This window comes from Poromitra crassiceps (assembly GCF_964638095.1).
Source record: "Poromitra crassiceps genome assembly, chromosome: 1".
Classification (NCBI taxonomy): Eukaryota; Metazoa; Chordata; class Actinopteri; order Beryciformes; family Melamphaidae; genus Poromitra; species Poromitra crassiceps.
Window position 1 is genome coordinate 118,735,464 of NC_139623.1, and position 13,070 is coordinate 118,748,533.

A 13,070-nucleotide genomic window follows, 5' to 3' on the forward strand; every position below is an offset into this window, starting at 1 on the left:
ACTTAATTAATAAGTTGGAGCATCAGTTGCTACACAGCATACGGGGAGACAGAGCAGCAGACACCAGACCGGTGGCTATGCGCGCCGCCCACGGAGGTATGGCCCACGCCGATGCAGCTTCCTGCAGGGCAGGGGGACGGAACATGGGAACCACAGGCGTGGCTTGCCAGCAGCCCTGCCGCGCTGGACGGGGCAACTGTAGAAGCCGCTGCAGCGGGGACCAAAGGCAAACTGTAAACCCCATAGCAACGTGAAAGTAGGCTACATGACGTAAAGGTACATAATAGCTGGTGCCTACCGTGTATGTTCGGGATAGGAGAATGGGCTGGCGTGTGAGAGCCGCTCCAGTCTCTGCCACTGTGCCGAATGCCAGGTAGAGAACAAGTGTGTTGGCCGCGCAGCCGACACACCTGATATGCGTGAGCCCCACTCAACTGATCGGGCAGCGGGAGACGGAGTTAAGACCTAATCTGCCACACTCTCATTCACGTTCAGGAAGTTGGCACTCATCCATGTTTTGATGTCGGTCAGTCAAGCAATGGCTGAAGTGCTACCTTTCCTTTTGCTTTGAAGTAAAGCAGGTGGAATCAATAACATTAATGAGGGCCCTGGCACAGGAAAACAAACATAATTAATGATTGCACCTGCTTTACTTCCTGCTTACCACCTCAAAATGGTTCCTTTGAAATGGGTCAATTGCGCTACTATGGGTGGAGAAATTGGTCTCTCTGGTAATTCATAAGAATGTCTGTTTATATTCACAAGCTCTGTGTGTTTTGGTCTACATTATTCATAGCTACCTGCTCGCTGCCAGTGCCATTAGAATTCATATCCATTTGTGTTTTCCATGAGGCTATTTCTCTATCCCGACCCCATTGGCCTATAAGTTAAATATAACATAAAGATGAAAGACATATAGGAACAACAGTGTTTTGTCTTATCGTTCGCTCCTCATTTGTTTTCTTTATACTTTTCATTTTTCACAGATCAAAAGCATCTGTGATTCATTCTCTCCCCCTCTCTCTCTCTCTCCCCTCTCTTCTCCTTCCTCCTCATTTCCTCTCAGCAGAAGGCATCAGCCCAATATTTTACATTAACTCTCATCATCAAAGAGAATGGATCCACTCACAGCATTTGTTAGTGATGCAGTTTTCCCCTGTCATCCCATGATGTGAATATAGTGTGTGTGTGTGTGTGTGTGTGTGTGTGTGTGTGTGTGTGTGTGTGTGTGTGTGTGTCTGTCACACACACACACACACACACACAATCTCCCTTCTCTCTATCACGCCCCCTCTCCTCCTTGCCACTTCTCCTGCACAGGCAGAGTGATTGATCTGCTCCTCTGCTTCCTGATGAAAGAGCCTCATTTAGTTGAAGCTGGGGAGCAGCCGGGGAGTCCGTCCTGTTCAATCATCTTCCAGCCTCTGTCTCCATTTATTACCGGTGTCCTCACACTGTGGCTCTCAGGTCTATATCGCTGCTGGACACACAACAAAAAGGCAACACCTGGGGATTAGGTGCAATAGGATTGATGAACTAAACACCAGCATCCGATTCTTGAAAGAATGTATTCTTTGTTTCACAGAGACATGGTTATCTGAGGATTTACAGGATGACATTCTCCAGTTAAATGGATTTATTGGACCAATACGTGCGGACAGAGACTTGAATATGACAGGTAAAAAAACGGGAGGCGGAGTCTGTTTTTATATTAATGAACGCTGGTGGTCCTCTGTGTATGTTAAGGCACAGTATATTTAAGATAACTGAGGGCGGTCGCTATACTTTTAGCATATTGCACATTCTTATACATTAGGCACAGAGTATCTATGATAACTGTGTTAGGGCATGTTGAGCGCAGCTATGGCTCTTGGAAATAAACTGTCTCTGAACCGGCTCATTCGTGCCCTCATCGCTCTGTAGCGTCTGCCCGAGGGCAGCAGTTCAAAGTGGCAGTGCCCGGGGTGGGATGGGTCTTTGAGGATGCTGTGGGCTTTCCTGAGACAGTGGGGGCTGTACAGGTCAGCCAGGGAGGGGAGGGAGCAGCCAACGATCTTCTGGGCGGTGTTGACGACTCTCTGGAGCGCCTTCCTCTCCGCGGGCCCGCGGCTGTACAGCTGCAGAACCACACACAGATACAGTACGTGAGGATACTCTCGATGGAGCACCGGTAGAAGGAGACCAGCAGTTCCTGTGCGAGATGGTTGTTGGTTAGCTTCTCAAACTCTGCTAAGATACTTGAGAATTTGTGATGTCATCAGTAATGTCATTCGCGCAGTTGCGATGAATCATCAGTGATGTCACTCGAGCAATAGCGATGAATCAGTGATGTCACTCGAGCAATAGTGATGTCATCAGTGATGTCATAATGTCATGATGTCATACTCTTATGATGTCATAATGTTATGATGTCTTGTTCTGTCTTATGTCATAATGTCATGTCATAATTTTCTGATGTCATAATGTCAACACACACCTCAGTTCCTTCTTTAAAGCCTTACATACGTAGTCAGTGACAGACCTGCAGGAATGGGTGCTCGGGCAGGGCATGACGACAGACAGCTCCACGATGCCGCCTACGCAGGAGACCTGGTCAAACTGAGGACCCTGTTGCAGGAAGATATATATAGGATATATATATATATACATATTAGGGCTGTCAGCGTTAACACATTAATCGCGATGCGATTATGGGCCGACCATAACGCGTTTTTTTTTATCGCGTTAATTGCATGCCGCTATTTTGTCCCTTCATCACACCCGTACTTGTAGTCAAGCCGGTCGCAGCGGTTTCCTCTCTCCTGCCTGTGCAGGCATGGAAGAGAAAGACAGCAATATGCTTCTAAATGGCTTGTTTTACTTTAAGAAACTCCCAAACGGCACAGTGGACAAGTCAACAGTTTGCACCTTGTGTAAAACGGAATTACAATATCACCGAAGTACATCGAGTTTGAGCTATCACCTAAAAGCTAAGCATACCGGAGCAGCTAGCGTCGCTGTAGCCTCAATGCGAGACTCATCAGTCATTCTTCCTCAGTCCTCTAGCCACTGGGAGGTCGGCTCCAATGGCTTCACGCGACATACACGTTATCAATATACACAGTTTCCAATACCGAGCCATTCACATGGAAGTGCCAAAGTTTTTAGCTCAGACACAGCCTTCTTCGGCTGTGTCATTTTGGGTTTCGACTGCTCCACAGCGCCGCTGCCGGAAGTATCGGTTCTGGAGCATGTACTGCACTGTTTACAATTGTGCATTTATTTTCTATTCAAGATATATTTTGTAGACATTGTTACCTCCTGTCTACATTGCACTTCTATTGAATTGAAAATAAATCTAAAATTACATTTATTTGCGTTAATTTGATTCCCACTCACGACACACTGGTAAGAATTATTAATATCGAATTAAAAATGCTTTGAAATGCAAAATAATGGCATTTTAAACATGCGATACAAAGATGCGATTAATCGCGATTAACTATAGTTAATCGAAAGATTAATCGCGATTAAGAAAATTAATCGTTTGACATATATATATATATATATAAAGAGAGAGAGAGAGAGAGAGAGAGAGACAGTCGGCTTGTGTGGGAACGCCCACAAAATGTTATACGGCTGGCGCGCGAGTGAGGTAAAACCGTCCATATATCTCAATGGGCTGACTCCCCAAAGGAAGGTACTGTGGCTCTAACTACAGTTTTGGGGATTCTAGAGCAGAACACAAGTGGCTCTATCTTCCCAAAAGTGCGCTGGAAGCGCCATGCACAATGCAAAATGGGGGCGGGCACAAGCGCATGCCTGTGATAATTGTACATGGGCATTGGCTGCCCCATGCCAAAGCAGGCATTTCAGCGCTAACATGTGGGATAGATGGCATTACCCTATCGTCAGCAGCACGCAATTACTTTGCCCTAAGAGCTTTGAAAAGGACCTCTTACGCGCAAATACCTCTCTGCGCTGGGAGCGCAGCCGTAATCGCCGTGCAGCGGAAAGTGGAATTCCTTTTGGATATGTCCAAACGCACAGCCTTGCCATGCCAAAACATCAAATTATGCTGCTAAAATTGCGTATTAGCAGATAATTCAGTGAGGCAATCAACTATAGCTCACTGAGAAATGTACACAATTTTCTAAAAGCCGGGGGGGAACAGCCCCCCCTGGACCCCCCTAGCGGACCAGAAAATGTCCCCGATTTTCATTTGAGAAATCTGGTCACCTTAGCAAAGAGGGAAATGAATTGAGAAAACTTGTTGGACAATGGACATAGGCTATTTACCTTCATAAGCCGGAGGGTCGTTGGCACCACAGACGATCTGTCAATAAGCTCTCTCTGTCCTCGCACGAGTGAGTACACTCTATTATGCATGGAGAGAATTACAGCATATTGCATGCCTCGCGCAAACAGCCATTGCGAGACGGGAATCTGATTGGTTTTGATTGACGTAATGCCCAGCATTGCCTGGCCACGCCTGTGAATAATTCTGGTAGTTAAGACTGCCCAAATCCCGTTTGCGCAGGCATTTTGGGGCGCAGATGATTTTGGCACGGCTCTAATTTGCGTCTGCGACGTGCCGTGAACCTTTTCGCATCCCAGCCGAGAATTGCATCCCCAACATATTTCGGGGCTGTTTTAACTTAGAAATCAGGGAGATCACGTCTACCAGACAATTATATCACTTTTAAACAGTTACATTTCTGTATAAATCATTACAATATGCTCCGATGATGTGGGGATGCTGCCGGCGCGGGGGTGCAAAACTCGCTATAACACCTGGCGGACGGCGCAAGGCGGACTGCTATCTTCCGCAAACAGGTGCACAAGCGCTATTAGGGGATAGTGCCTGTCGGAAGATAGGGCCCAAGACGTCTATTCAGATGTGCGTTTACTGTGGTGGTTGAATCCCTGATCGTGTCTGCCTGGGCTGGGCTAGCAGCTAAATTCTAACTTTACTGAATGGATAGAACGGGGGATCTACCCCACCCTGACCACGCCCCCATATAGGGTGACTTGAGGTATTATGGGACATAGGGTATTATGGGACACTTAAGCTATGGAGGCTATATTTTCATGCCTGATGAGTGAAAAATAAAAACTGTTTTTGCTGAGCCCTACCTGTGAAACTACACAATCTTTTTTCTTTTTTTCCCCTTTTTTTTATTGATTCATTCCAAAGCATACAAGTCAACAAGCATACATTTAACATCAATACAGAAAGAATGCCACTTCGATAGAAATAAAATAAATAGAAAAACAGAACAAACAAACAAACAAACAGGGGTATCATGTTAGAATAAACTCAGGCATTAATAAAAAAATATTTAAATCTTTACAAATATTCACAGTTTTTAAGGCTTTGCTGTTCTTGAGACCACATAAAGTTTTAATGTAATGTCCGAATTCAACTTTGAACTGTTGTACGTGTGGTTTCTTGGTAGTCCACTTGCACTATAATATTTCCCATATAAAATAAAAAGGTTCAAAATAAATCATCTTTTACAATCAATATCAATCTTTTCATAAAAAAAATATGTCTCTTTTTTGTGAACAGTTGAACCAGTCAGCTCCTTGAAGAGACACTCTGGGCTCTATCGTTGCATCGGCCTATGAACTGCGCTCAACGCCAGACGCAGCGCTGATCAGTGGGCGTGGACCAGCGCACTTGATATTTTGGTATCGGCGCTACATGCAGCATTAAGCATTACAACCACGCCTTTTAAGCGTAAAATTATGCACTATCTGCTGATTGGGTAAGTGCAGTAAACAAATCACATGCTTCACTTTTCAGCTCCAATTCCACGGAGCGATCCAGTCCGGCTTCAGAAAAGCCGAGGGCTCTGATCCCCCCCCCCCCCCTTTTATCCCCTCTGTCTGTCTGGCTATTATTCCATATTATTCTCAAACCAATCTAACTGCAGTTTAAATACTGCAAGCATGTAAATACGCTACACTATAGCAAGATCAAAGTGAAAAGAATGTTCTAAATGCATCAGCTAGAAAAATATAGCCTATCCCTACATGTATATGATGAGATTAATTAGATTGGTGTTTGTCCAGAAAGATATCGTTTTCTCTCCCCTGCTGCAGGTAGGATGATGCACATAAATATAGCCTACATTATGTAAAGTCATTGCAGAAATGTGTTTTTATTGTAAAACTAAATGTGAAGTAGGGCCAATTTATTGGAGCAGACATCACAGTATAGCACATGACAGTAGAAGCGCGTTACGCTGTCACTTATCTACATCACGTTAAATCGACGAGGGATATATATAGGCCCAGGATGACATATATGTTTCACATAGGGTGGTGTTTTCATTTCGATGTTTTATTTGGTCCAATATTGAAATGTTCTACAATTGCAGGTTGTGTTACCATTACACATTTTTTAGATCTACCTGTATATCTATTTTGGCTCATTTGTTTGCTATTTAGTAGCGAAATGGATTAGCCCATTGCATGATGGGAGATTTCACAAGCCAGGCAGTGAACTTACAACTTCTTTTTTCTATGGGACGTGTGTTGTGTCTGTCTGAGCGAGGGAGTCAGAGAGAGACAGTCGTATTGTGCCTGTCAGACTGATCAAGAGAGAGAGAGTGACACAGAGAAGGGTGACAGAGGAGAGCCAGAGGAGCGCTCCGCGCAACCAGTGCACTGAATAGGCCTGGTTTTCAAAAGCGCAAAGCACTAAATTAACGCCAGGTCGGAAGATATCATTAGGCCGATATTTAAGGCCGAAACGCCCATTCTCGCCCATTCAGGGAGTGCGCCACGCCCATTCCGCCTAAAGCGCATTTGGCAGCCTAAAGCCCTGTTGATATCTTCCCGAGGCAGGCACAAGGCACGTTTTTTGCGTTTAAGGCCCGTTTTAGCGCAGAAGGCCTGTGGGAGAATAGGGGCATGTATACCTGTATCCCTGAAATGGGACTACAGGCCTTGACGCACTACTTAAGTACTCGCCCTGAAGGCATTCTGCCCCCTAATGATTTTCTTCTGACACTCACTGAACTGATTTGATCCAAAAACTTTTTTCAATATTCTGGCTCCTTTTTTCTCCAGAGCCAAGGTATGAGTATGGGCAGCCCTTTTTCACCATCTTATGCCTGTTTGGTAATGGGCCTTTGGGAGGAAGAATTTATATATAACACTTCCTCCACTCCTTTCCATTCTAAAATCTCCCTATGGCGCAGGTATATAGATGACATTTTTATGGTATGGAATGGTACCCCAAATTAATTAAATGCCTTTACTGAGTACATTCATTCTACCTCGACTTTTCTGTCTTTCACTTGTGATTTTGGTCTGGATAGAATACATTTTCTTGATCTCACTTATATTTTTTTATGACCATTTACTAGGTTCTACAATCTATAGAAAACTCCTCACTAGAAACTCCTTAGAGCTGATAGCAATCATCCCAAGAAACTAATCCAGAATATACTGGTAGGTCAATTTCTGCGTCTCCGCAGAAATTGTAAAACAGAGGCAGATTTTAAAAATAAATCTATAGAAATGAAACAACGTTTTCTAAATAGAGGTTATTTGGATCATGATATTAGTTCAGCCTACCAAAAGGCGTTATGTACTGTACTGACAGATCCACTTTACTGGTCAAAAAGCCACGCAGTACCTCCTCCCACCTCTGTTTCTCCACCGTGTTCTCTCCCATGGCAGGTACGCTTAAAATGGCAGTCCTAAAACACTGGCATGTTTTGACAACTGACCCTGCCATGAGGGATATTTGTTCTGAGCCTCCTCTTATCACTTTTAAAAAGTCTCGTTCTATTAAAGACAGACTGGTACACAGCCTTATGAAGTCCTCCTCTTGACCTACATGGTTACCGGGGGGACACCCCGGCATTCCGAAATGTCGGCACTCCGAAATACCGGCATTTCGATCTGTCTCGCCATTGCGAAAGAACCCTAACCCTAACCCGGGGGACCGGCTGGAGCAAACCTCTCCCAGCCCCCACGTCTAAACCTAACCTCTCCCACCCCCATGCCTAAACCTAACCTCCTGCAGACCCTAACCCTAAACCTAACCTCTCCCACCCCCCACGCCTAAACCTAACCTCCCCCAGAACCTAACCTCTCCCACCCCTGTAGGCTAAATAACTCAAGATGCTATGTCAGAAAGGCGGACCTAATATCTTTCGCAATGGCAAAACCTTTTTTGGAGATAAAAAGGGCCGCCTCTCCGAAAGCATAGAAGTCAATGATCGGAATGCCGACACTTCGGAATGGCGAGATAACCTCGGTTACTGGACCCTCCTATAGGCTTTTATAAATGTGGTAACTGTGTTCACTGCTCAAATTCCAGTAATGCAAAATTCTTCTCTCATCAGCGTATAGGTAAAAAGTATAATATACAATATTTTATCAACTGCAACTCCACACATGTTGTTTATATTTTGAAATGTCGATGCGGAGAAGTATATGTAGGGCACACTAAACGTGCCCTCAAGTTACGCATTGCAGAACACAAAACTGCAATCCGCACTAACAATATGGACTATGCCATTGCTCGTCATTATGTCCAATATAATCATGGATCTCCAGCCTCTCTTAAATTTTGGGGCATTGAAAAGGTCACACTATCCCCCAGAGGCGGAGACATTATTAATTATGCGGGTGGATGCCCCCCTGGTGGCCTGGATTGTGGACTACCTGTCTGGCAGACCACAGTATGTGCGCCTGCAGAACTGTGTGTCAGACAGAGTGGTCAGCAATACGGGAGCACCGCAGGGGACGGTCTTCTCTCCCTTCTTCTTCACCATCTACACCACGGACTTCACCTACCAGACAGAGTCTTGCCACCTTCAGAAGTTCTCTGACGACTCTGCGATAGTGGGATGTATCAAAGATGGCGACGACGATGAGTATCGGGATGTGGTGGCCAACTTTGTCACATGGTATGAGCAGAACCACCTGCAGCTCAACGTGTCAAAGACAAAGGAGCTGGTGGTGGACCTGAGGAGGGTCAAGGCTCCAGTGACCCCTGTTTCAATCCACGGGGTCAGTGTCGACATAGTGGAGGATTACAAGTATCTTGGAGTGTACATTGACAATAAACTAGACTGGGCTAAGAACTCTGATGCACTCTACAAGAAGGGGCAAAGCCGTCTCTACTTTCTGAGACGGCTGAGGTCCTTCAACGTCTGCCGGACCATGCTGAGGATGTTCTATGCGTCGGTAGTGGCTAGTGCCTTCCTGTATGCTATTGTGTGCTGGGGCAGCAGGCTGAAGGCAGCGGATGCCAACAGACTCAACAAACTGATCCGTAAGGCCAGGGACATTGTGGGGCTGGATCTGGGCTCTCTGACTGCGGTGTCAGAGAAGAGAACGTTGTCCAGGCTATGCTCCATCATGAACAATGACTCGCACCCACTCCATGGCGTGCTAGTCAAACACAGGAGTACGTTCAGTGAGAGACTGATTCCACCTAGATGCAATACGGAGAGGCACAGGAAATCATTCCTGCCTGTGGCCATTGGTCTATTTAATGCCTCTCTTAAAAGAGCACCTCGGAGACGCTCAGTCTCCCTGAGACTGAGCCAGCCGATAGGTTAACTGTGCCTGGCTGAGCCACGTGTAACGTATAGGGCAAACCGACTTAATAATAAGTCCAGGGTGCAATAATGATAATTGACACGGAATGTATACTTACTCTACGTATTTTGTATTTTGCTTACTTAGACATTCTACTTATTTTTTGCTTCTATCGCATTTACTACTGTTATTCTATGCTATGTTGTGTTCTTCTGCTTATTTGCTTAATATTGCATTTACTACTGTTTATTTTATGCTATGTGTGTTCTGTGAGCGAGCTACTGTAACTTGTCCCAATTTCCCCCCGGGGATCATTAAAGTCTTTCTGATTCTGATTCTGATTCTGATTAATAAATTACTTTGCAGAGAGGCTTTCTGGATTACTGAGCTGAACAGAGTTGAACCTTCAGGACTCAATGAGGAGCTGAACCTACTTGTTTTCTTGGTCAAAAAAAGTATTAATTTCTACTATAAGCCCACCTTTTGTTATTAGTTTTTTAAATTTTACTATTTGATTTTATTGTTCTGTGGTAGCCTATTTTAAAGGCAAACATTTTCACGGGGGCTTTGTTAAAATGGTGAGACATATTTCCTTAAGGTAAATTGGAGCCTACAGTATATACTGACTTCTCCCCTTCCCTCCTTTAAACTTACAGGTTGGAAACTGCCTTCTCACAATTACATAAAACAGTTTAAATGAACATGGAGTCTTCATTTATAAAGATGAACAGCAAGGAAGATGTGCATGTCAAATTATATCAAAGTATGAATTAAATTGTGCAGTAAAATGCTTAGACTAGCCTAAATCCATCATAAGGCATAATACCAAACCTTATTACCTTTTGTCCCATAATACCAAACCTTTTGTCCCATAATACCAAACCTTTTGTCCCATAATACCAAACGTTACAGAAAAAAGGGATTTTGGGTCAGTTCGCACAAAAGGGTATGCCACGCCTCCTTGGAATATGATGTAACCTTCATTCCACCTCAGAAGGTTAGGTAACATCTTGACTATTACAGAAATGTATCATGTGCTGGGCTATTTATTTTTTTTATTCATGGCAATAAAGTTTCCAACAAGGCGAAAAGTCAAATAGTGTCTCATAATACCTCAAGTCACCCTGTATATATAGCCTATGGGCTCCATAGGGTTCCATTGCCGTTGCCACCCAGTGACGCGGTTTGTTTACCAAAATGCTGCTTGGCTGATCCCTCCTACATATATCACTTCTCCAGGGACCACTGCACCACTGTACTAATGGTTGGAATATTAGTGAAAATAAATAAATTGTAGGTCCAAATGTGTAATTCCGGCCTTCCCCTGTGGGTTGCGCACCAATTTGTGAATGACCGTTCGCAAATGACCTACGCTTTCCGGTCGGTGACGTTTCACTCCGGAAGTTTTACTCCCCCCCCCCCCCCCCCCCCCCCTCCTGACACGTAGCAACCAAGTTGGCACTGCAGCTGCTGGGTTCCAAACGATACAGGTAAACACAGACTGATTTTCGATATATATTGAGTTTAACTGTAGAAGAATGATTATGAAATGGAAATTCATTGGATACTTCAGACGCACACAGCCATTATGGAAAAAATAACAGCTAACCTGTTAGCTAACGTTAACAAATTGGCCGCAGTTATCGGTAACGTTAGGCACCCAGAGATCAGCAGCTGTAGCCTGCTGCTAGCTAGCTATGTTTTCACCATTAATGATGACATTATTCCGTTGGTGGTTGTTATTGTCATCTCTTTTGATAACTCATGTATTGTCTTGTTTCCTCTTGTGTCATTGGCGTAGTTAGATTGTCGTTGTGTGTTTTGTGAGTGTATGGATAGATATATATAGTGGTCTGTCAGGCGTCGAGGCTAGTGGTCTGTATGTGTGTGATATACCCCGCTAGCCGGGCGCTTCTCACTGAGCACATAAGCGCCCGGCGAACGTCACGCATTTCCCATCAAACACTCTGCCATTTTCACGTCTAGGTCTAAATGCCAGCTCCTACCTGAGTCTTCACGTGAAGTGAAGACGCTATCCGATACGCAACATCCTCTTCTTCTAATAACATCTAGTGGCCTCTTCCAAATTGTTGCATAAAATCCACTGTTCTGTCTTTCAAAAACCTCGAGCAACGACTCACTGTTTACTCACCAATGCCCCCCACACTTCCGAAATGGTATAGACCAAATCACCGTGACGTCACCATGTAAACAAATTTACTTCCGGGTACCACTTGGGGAAGGCGGCAGGTTTAAATGTGCGTGTTGTCAAATAAATGCTGTCAAACCCTCTAGCTGTTTTCGGCCGACTACTTTCAATTTAAATGGTTAAACGGTTGGTAAACATGCTTGTCCGAGACGTATCTAGCCTTTCTTCTGTGTTTGTTTGATGTAGTGTTAGCTAGCTAATAACGTTTGTTTGTCTGTCAAACTCGCTGTTTTTTTGCAGAGTCTTAACGTTACAGACAGAGTAACCTCGCGTCACCAGGCTCTTCTCAGCGAGAAAGAGCCTGGTACAGACAGAGCTACTGACGCCACGTCAATTTAATTTAGCTTCAAGTCTACTCTAGTCTGGTCCAACAGGTAAATTAGCTAGTCTGGTCTCCACTAACGTTAGTGAAAGTGTTGTTATGAATGATATTAAACAACAACACAACACGGACAAACCATTTTTGTCTTCTTTGTCTGTTTTTGTCTTCAACACGTCAGTTTGTGCCGTCCACCGCCATTATAATGTGTGGACCTCAGGGGTACCCGGAAGTAAATGTAAACATCCCGCTGATTTGGTCTATTGGACCTACATTTCTGCAGTAACAACGAAAAAGGTGCAATACCATTGCGGGAGTGTGGGGGGCATTAGTGAGTAAACAGTGAGTCGTTGGTCCGGGTTGCTTCAGATCAGAGAAGAAGAAGAAGCAGAAGTGGTGCTCCAGATAAATGCTTTTCGGTTTTTGAAAGACACAAAAGTGGATTTTATGCAACAATTTGGAAGAGGCCACTATATGTTATTAAAAGAAGAGGATGTTGCGTATCGGATAGCGTCTTCACTTCACGTGAAGACTCAGGTAGGAGCTGGCATGTATACCTAGACGTGAAAATGGCAGAGTGTTTGATGGGAAATGCGTGACGTTCGCCGGGCGCTAATGTGCTCAGTATGAGCGAGAAGCGCCCGGCTAGCGGGGTAAGTGTGTGATATGTGCGTGGATGTCTTGCATGTATAATTTGGTGTCATGTTTTATACCATGTTTTTCTTTTCTTTATTTTCTATGTTTATTCTAGCTATATTTTTGGTAACATCAACCTGCCCCAGGCACTACAGATGTAAACTAGCCTCTGGCTATGATCTGGCGTATTTACATTTATTCCAAATGTTCATTAATATGCTCTGACTGTCACTGTCAAATAAACAAATAAATAAACGTTCAATATTAACTATCATCTTATTCTTAGCCCCCGTTCACACTATACGCCGAAGTAGCCTCAACGGGAGAGTCTCGGATGCGTGGTCCCCACAGCCACTC

The 13,070-nt window shown here is 44.4% G+C and overlaps 1 protein-coding gene across 1 annotated transcript in view; it reads left to right on the forward strand.

Moving 5' to 3' along the window:
* The first annotated feature begins 10,997 nt into the window (after positions 1-10,997).
* yipf5 (Yip1 domain family, member 5) overlaps positions 10,998-13,070 on the forward strand; it is a 30,810-nt gene continuing 28,737 nt past the window's right edge. The window contains exon 1 of the mRNA XM_083637830.1: positions 10,998-11,039. The gene's annotated coding sequence lies outside the window, so the exon portion shown is untranslated. The remainder of the gene's footprint in view (positions 11,040-13,070) is intronic.